At 37.3% G+C, this 8,423-nt stretch overlaps 1 long non-coding RNA gene across 1 annotated transcript; it reads right to left on the reverse strand.

Moving 5' to 3' along the window:
* Positions 1–2,961: 2,961 nt before the first annotated feature.
* On the reverse strand, positions 2,962–6,070 carry LOC136179883 (uncharacterized). The gene is made up of 3 exons (XR_010666808.1): positions 5,741–6,070; positions 5,283–5,594; positions 2,962–3,197 (listed from the first exon to the last, which is right to left on the reverse strand). It is a non-coding gene; the product is annotated as an uncharacterized lncRNA (long non-coding RNA).
* Positions 6,071–8,423: the final 2,353 nt, after the last annotated feature.

Genomic DNA, 8,423 nt, shown 5'->3' on the forward strand with positions numbered 1-8,423 from the left:
CCAATCATCCTGCTGCGACAAAATGCTAAAATAGTTCTTTCTCTTCAACAGTCATTCTGTCATTTCAAGGCAACTGCTGCAACCCACCACCGCCCCAGTCACCTTCATTCCAGCTCAGCAGAGTCCAGATTCAGGCTCATTATAGCCTCCATTCCTCTTCACCACCACCAGTGTCTAGACTCCATAGGGGGGTATCCTATCCTGCTGTCGGGCACATTAGCCTTCCGAGTACATGAAGTCGTCACGATGGAGTCTAATCCTCCAAAGACTTTGCACATTCAAATCTAAATTGTGACACATTTATTGTTAAATAAATAATTGTTCATTCTCAATTAAGTCTCTCCTGATTGAAATATCAGTCTCAGCTTTTTTTTCCTACCTAATATCAATATCACTACCCAACACTGGCTGTTACACTCTGATGTCACTGCATTCACTTTATCTTATCATTTCTGTGTCCAGAGGCTGTCCGTAATGTGTGAAAAAAATGAATGTCCTGTTAGTGCTGTCATTTTATATGATGCAACCCGAATACTGGATGTTGTCCTGTTTGTTGGGGTAATGTTGAATGTAAGTTGTAAGATATTGAGACACAGTCCCACGGTGATACTGATAAACTCAACTAAATAATTCATGGCAGGATTAGGAGAAGGCCGTTATTTTGTTTCCTCGAGGAACAGGAACACCTCTAATAGCATTCATCAACAATGTCCTCCTGTCTGGGTTTTCTCAGATTAAATTGAGTAGAAGTAAAAACCTGAGCTTGTTGATTTGTAAACGTGACTGAACAAGGACTATCTTTCAATGATAAAATCAAGCTGGTTAAAACACGTTGATGGAAACTGAGACCACGAACTTCCCCAGCAGTATTAGGACGCCTTTCTCAACCGCCAGAAGAGCGGAAACTATAAATTCAGAGATAAACATGTATCTGTTACCACTCTGTTGCATCATCACCTCTTCTTTCAACTACAGCCTGTTAGCGTTTGTTAACCCAGGAGACCTGTTGCTGTCACTTTGAACGTGAAATGTTTTAACGTTATTGTGTAATTTAGGATATCAGCTCGTCAACACTTTTCTTCAACTTCAAAACATTGGACAGAGCTTTCTTCCCCCGCCCCCTCCCTCCTAGAGCCAATGTGCAAACAGGTTACTATGTCGTGGACACTGAAGTTTCAGTTTTTAACCAGCTCTGCATCGGTCTAGAGACTTTTCTGCTCTCTAACCTCTCTCCTTTTTTCAGAAGCAACCGCCTACCTTCTCTGCTCAAAATACAATGATTCTGCGCCACAATGGAAAACTAGAAGGAGGACATACCGACTGCTACATTTACAGATAAACCAGCACTTAAACAGATCATGTTTCCTTAATGTCTGATGATAAAGTAAGACCATTTCAAGATTTAATTCAGAAGATATCTTACATATTGGACCTTTAAACTGTCCTCCTTAACCTCATCTTTGATTCAGGGCCATTTAAACCCTGTTCTCTGGAACTGGCCTCACAGGCTTTCTTTAATCTGATTGGAAAACAAGAGCATGCAATGAATGAATCAAAACTTTATTACAGACTCAGGGTCCAAATAATAAAATCCAAAAGACATAAAATACAATACAAGATACATGAAATGCAAAGCATAGTATAAAAATCTGCAACGTAAATGCAATGCATGGTATAAAATCACTAAATAGATAAAAACAGCGCCCCAGAGGATACAACTGTACCAATGTTTCCATATCTTGGATTGATTCAATGTGCATCTCTTTTGATAAACCATTTACTTTCTCAATAAAAAATAAAAATCTTGATTAGCAGAGCTTCAATACAAACAAAAGTGAAAACCATCACCTCAAACTTATCCATAATTCATGACCAATATCTCTCCAGATTTGAACATCAGAGGCTTCATGGAGAAAATATTATGTGAAATTACTGAGAATTAATCATGTATTGTGCCAAACACCCTGCAGAATATTGAAATATCACATTCATATCTCAAAGTCGATATTTAAAGCAATGCAGGAAGAGCAGAGAGGGAGACAGAGAGAGAGTCTTCAAATAATCAGGTATGACGTTTGGCAATGACATCATAGTCTGGAGATCTGTTAGTGTGATCCAGATTCATGTAAGTGCTGTCCTCTTCTTTTGGCTTCATGCTCTCTCTTTGTTTCCTTTAGTAAAAGAAGAAATGAGGATTAAAAATTGTTTTATACACAAGCCTGCTCCATTTGTCATATCTTCATCAGCACAGTTTATTCTAAAAAGTCCTCCGGTGTAATAACATACCAAAGAAACACCATGCAGAGTGTGAGGACGATGTTCACAGTGAGAGACACTCCAGTAACAGCCCAGAAGAGAACTCCACCGTAGGGTCCACAGTTATCCTCAAGACCTGTCATAAGAAATAACATGATAATATCATAACCCTGTTTGGGGGGGGGACACTTTTTCAACTTGATGGTTTTTACCACTAAAGTCTACTTCATTGTCAGTTTGACAGTGAAGGAAGTACCAAAGCTGTATCATATTTCCAAATCAAGACCGCAAAGCGAGCGAGCGAGACGAGTGTAGGCTGAGTAACCAAAAGACTAAAAGAAGAGGAGTGGTTTCAGCAGGAACAACGCTGAGCCAGAAGAAATTCAATATTCATTTCTGATTGTTTCATGGTGGTTATGTTCAAAAGCACAATTTAAACACACTAAACCCACTGGCACATGAAGGAGTTGATTATGAAAGGGAAACTGAATGATTGATTGGCCCAAATTGGCACACATGGACATTTGGATGAAAAAGACAAATTAGTAATGTTTTATATACTAATACAGAAAGTGCCAAAGATGGAAATCAATCTTGAAAACTGAAACATTAACAACATTTTATAATCAGTAAATCACTGCTCTGGAGGAATTATAGACCTTTAAAGGTTTAAAAACACACAGTTTAACTTTTATACATACGCTGAACATCTATGTGTTTGTTGTTGGATCGTCCACTCCCCAGTTCATTTTCAGCCTTGCAGAAAAAAGGACCGCTGACATCTGAAGCTTTAACAGTTAAAACACGTCCAGTCCCCATGAAAGTGTCCTGGCCTCCATCAGCTCTGTACCAGGTGTAGTTCTTTACAGCTGGGTTTGCATTAGCACTGCAAGTCAGTGTCCCATTTGTGTCTCCTTGCACTGTGGTCCCTTTGGGTGAATCTGAAAAATTATTACAGGGATTAAAGTTCTCCGTCGCTACGACAGATTTCCGTCAATTTCACTATTGTAATAATTTTAGTCGGTGTCAATCGGACAAATAAAAGTCGAGCAAAATGGGTTGATGACATAGCCCTACCCTTGCGTGCAAACTGCGGTTTTTAATGTCAGGCATTTATCTGAATCCTGTAACACAATTGTAGTTTTGTGTTTGTGTGGCATTTTAAATATAAAGTCAGAACTTTGATCTGCTACATGAAGTCTGCTCGGTGTATAGTAGGCTTTTATTGTGGTAGAGAACATCAGCGTGCACTGCCCATCATATCAGGATTTGTTTTCAGGCTTTGGTGCGCAACTTTATTTACCCAACCAAAGTGAAATACAGGAGAATGATAATCCGTAACATTACCTGCAGGCAGGGCTAACACTCTGTTAGGAACGCGCATCAAGACAACAGGTGATACAAAACAGAACTCACACAGAGCAATGATGAACTTTCCCACATTATGGTCTTTCTCTCAAACACAGACTTGCCCCTTCCTACATCACAGATTTACTAATACCCTATGAGCCTAGCTGCTGCTTACGTTCCTTAGGTAGTAGCGTCCTCACATTTCCCACAGCCAACCTTGTCACTAAAGTTGGCAGGGCATTTTCTTCATATTCTTCCTGCTGTTGTCTCTCCCCTCTGTGTGCTTTGTATGTATGTGTATGCTTTGTCTATGACTACTTTTGAACACAGTACTCCAGACTAGCCTATGTTTGTGTAGCATGTTCATTAGACAGAGTGCAAAACTGAATTTCCCCTCGTGGGATTAATAAAGGATAATTTAATTTAATTTAATTTAATTTAATTTGATCCATAAGCATCTCACACTGAGGTGTTTAATTTATTAAATTGATGTCATTAAATGTCAACACTGATTAAAAATCTAAAGAATTGGGTAAAGATATCTTTCAAAGGACCTAATTTAATTTAGTCAAGATTTTAAGGAGATGAGAATGTTCTGCTAGCGATATGTTTTTATTTTTAATTGCTGAAGGGGTTGCACAATTCATTTTGAACAAGTTGCATTGTTAAAAATGACTGCAGTTGTTCAGTCATCCGTACATGTTTGTGTTCAGTGAAGTTTGATCAGACTGAAACACCATCAGTTCAGATTGTGAGGTGCTTGCAGGCTTTTTCTTTTATCACAGTGTTGGTCAGTCTGTGGGCTCGACTCCCATTGTGTAGAAATGAACAGACAGAAGTGAGACAAAAAGACTGAGAATTTTTCCTCATTTGACAAAACACTTCTTGATTTAGTTTAATTTTGTGTATATGCAGTTAAAAAAATGAAATTCAATATATCATATCACAATTCTCAGCCTGTCGCAAAATGTTTGAAATCGCAATAATATCGTAACGTGACTCAAGCATCGTTATAATATCATATCAAAGGGCCTCTGGTGATTCCCACCTCTAATAACAATGTAGACCTACAGTACAGTGTTGCTTCCTCAGCGGATAAACAGTTGGTAGAAATATGTAAATATAAACTTTACTATGTTTGTTACCATCTTAATTTGTTTTTGAAATGGGAGATTAAAGTCCAGTGTTACATTCATTTATAATCAGATACAACTGTGACCTTTAACCCTGTGATGAAAACACTGAGTGTGAAATGATCTGTTGACATCTTTGTGAAAAACATGCAGATTGTTTTCTTTATGTTTAAGTATTGACAGGAGTTATTAAACCACTGTGTGACATTAGTCATCACTGCTGTTACGTGCAGCTTGCTGGTTTGTTGTTGCATGTTCAAAAATGATAGTATCATCAGCGTACATTAGGATGTCTGACCTAATAGCATTCATTTATTAGATCATTTATGTAGAGGCTAAACAACAAACCCTGTTCATACAATGAATACATCTACAATCAAACATCTGAGTGGAGAGAAAAAAAGGTAATCACACATGGCAGTATGCACACCCCAGGTGAAGGCCATGCTCGTAACTGTTTGCTAAATGATTACAAAACAACAAACTAAGAAGAAGAAGCATGTATTTTATGTAATCAATTTATCACAAGACACACATACTCACATGTAATGTCAGCTGTTAAAGTGGTGTTCACAGATGACTCAGTGCTGCCATCTTGTTTTCTGTAGACAGCAGTACAGGAGATTTCCTGTCCGTGATGGAGGTGTGATGCGTTGAAGTTCAGCACAGAGATCTTGACTTTAGTTTTGTCCTGATTCTCCTGCAGGGTCTCCTGACCTTCACCCAGGCCGGGGCTCCATGTCAGATTTGGAGGAAGAGACAGACAGGGAGCTGGAGCAGAGCAGTTCAAACTCACTGAGGTTCCCTCTTTCACCTTCAGTGTGGGCGGAGTCAGAGTCGGTCTGGGTGGATCATCTGTTCAGAAGATACATAAACATGTATAAGCAGTCATTTCTCTCTACTATCAAAGGTTTGATTTATCTTTATTTTAAAGTAATCAATGATAAGGTCAGAGAACTACTACATGAGTGAAATGTTAATAAGTTTAATTTGAAACCTACCTTTGACTGAAATGTTCACGCTAACAAAAAAGTATGTCAGATCATTGTCACATTCCAATCTAAAATGATGCAGTTTGTTGTTTTGAGGTTGCATGTCATTCAGGGTTGTGGTGCAGTCTTTTTTTGTTAGGTCACCGATCAATTGTCCCTTTTGTTTGTGTTGTGGATTACTGCTATCAAACACAACAGGTCCCCTATAATAAACTCTCCATAATGCTTTACATGTGTTATCTAAGTTGACATTATGTTGATCATCTACGTCAAAGGAGCAGGGGATTGTCACACAGGATCCCTTCAGAACCTCTATAGTCTTTGGTATAATGATCTCAAACTGTCCACACAGGGCACCTGAAACACAAGAAACAAATCCTTATTACAATTATACATTTACAATACAATCCTTATTCATGTTGAGTTTATAATGTCTATATTACTAAAAACAGCAATGTTCATTGCACGTGTCTCTGTTAAATAAACAAACAAATAAATAAATGAAGTCATGATACATTTTATTGTTGGCTCTATTTCTAAAAATCTTATGAGGAGTCACAGATAAAATAGTCTTCACATAAAACTCAGGATTCATCATTTTCACACAGCTTTTTTACATTAAAATTGTGAATTTAACACCAAATCTCTACATTATGATATTGTGAAAAGAAAGCAGAACACATTAGTAGCTCATTTCTTTGACAAACATAAGTGAGCGTCTCACCTTGCAGCAGACAGCCAATGAGGAGGAGAGTCAGAGCTGCAGCCATCTTTGTGTTTCAGAAGAGGCAGAAAGTCTGGAGAGAATACATGTAGATTTACAGTTTAGTGTATTTCGCTCCAAATAAACTTAGATTTCATTTTGAGGCTGTTGTTGAATGTGATCTTTGCAGAAGTTGCAGATGGAGAAATATGCTGAAATATTTGAATCTTCATCAATGTGGAAAAGGTTGGATCCAGAGTTTAGTTAACTAAACTGATCCCAATAAAACTAAAAGACTTCAAGGTGTGCAGCTTCTCATTTTAAGGTTTAAATTGAAATCTTTCTGCATTTCAATCAATTCAAGTAAAGTAGCTCATTATTAAAACAGAGATGAAATTATTATAAAATAAAAAAACAGGAAGTTTGACTGCCTGCCTCAAAGAAAAGAGACAAGTGTTTTATGTTTTTTACTTGAGTTCAGTTTGTTTACAACCTCTTTAAGGAAACTATTCAATAATTAATAATCAGTAATAATGCCCAAAAGAAAAACTGCATTAGTGCTTTAAAATGTTCAAAACTTGATCAGAGTGAATGCTTTTTTTCTTTCCCCTGTAACAAAGTTTGTTTGATCAACCTGCAAGTGCAAAAAAGATGCACTTGTTAAAAAGTAGCTTTATGACATCAAATATGTTGATTTGTTTTATTTCCCGAAAAAGGATAAAGTTATTTAAAAGCTACTTAAAAGTGATATAAAAGTTTTATGAACTTACGTTTTTGTCAGGTCTTTTTGAGCAGAGAGGTGAAGGATGTTTAGAGAAGTGAAGTTCCTCATCATTTGGCCACCTTTCCAAACAGCATGCAATAATTGACTTAAAAATTAGGAAGTAAAAAAAACAGCATTATTCATGTTAGCACAGAATGTTCTGTACTTTTTATGAGTTATTTTCAATGCAATAACATCTTGATGTAATTTAATATTTACAACCCATCAGTTTGACTAGAAAGTTACTATTTGAGATCCACATACAGGAGGTGACAACTCAAACTTTTTTTTTACTGTCAAAGCGTCCTGCCTAATCATGAAGCATGAAATAAGCAGGCGACTCTATAAATTACATTTTTAATCATAACACAATTGTGAAAAAAGCACTTTAATTCTTACTCAAAATCAGCAATTTTCTTTTTTTTTCAAGTGAAACTGAAGGACAGTAAATATTAAATTATTTAAAGGTGTTTTCACATTAGGTACAATTGTTTTCTTACAGTGTACAAATGTATTTCATAAGTGACATATTCAAATTTGTGGTGTTTATAGGATCAGCATCTTTGTAGCCTTGTAGTCAGCAACATTAGGAATATTATTTGCAAGAATAAACAAACAACAATGGCAACTGTGTTCCACATAAACCATGGCAGTAAATACTGCAAGGTTGCCAAGCCAATCCCCATCTTCTTTTGCTTAAGGTTTCAGAGTCAAGTGCTCTATTTATTGATCGAAACAGTTCGATCAAAGAATGTCTGACTTGTTATTGAGTCTGGATTGATCCACACATAGACTTTAAGGTTGTTGTCTGTTCTTCTTAAAGTTTTAATCTTCAGGGTGCAGCTACCCTCTGTGGCTGCTCCCTTTACTGAGGTGCGTCCTCTGAACTGTTGTTCCACTGTAGGAGGATATCTGTCATACACCACAGGATAATACATCTTATTGTATTGATACCAGGTGACCTGGACATGAGCTTTTGTCTGACATGGTACCACAGCACAGCTCCCCTCCACTGCAGTCACTGTTTGAGGTACAGTGATGTTCCAGCTTCTCACCTGCTGCAGCACAGAGAAGCCTTTGTGTGGGGGAGAGGAGGAAGAGGAAGGAAGGGTAAATGGGTTAGCAAAGTTGACAACAAATGTTTATTGTTCAGTGAAGTAAGGCTGATGTCAAAGAAAAGTATGTGTCATGCAACAGGAAATGAACAACAGTGAAAGCTGCTTTTG

The sequence above is a fragment of the Labrus bergylta genome, chromosome 8 (genome assembly GCF_963930695.1).
Source record: "Labrus bergylta chromosome 8, fLabBer1.1, whole genome shotgun sequence".
NCBI classification, from domain to species: domain Eukaryota; kingdom Metazoa; phylum Chordata; class Actinopteri; order Labriformes; family Labridae; genus Labrus; species Labrus bergylta.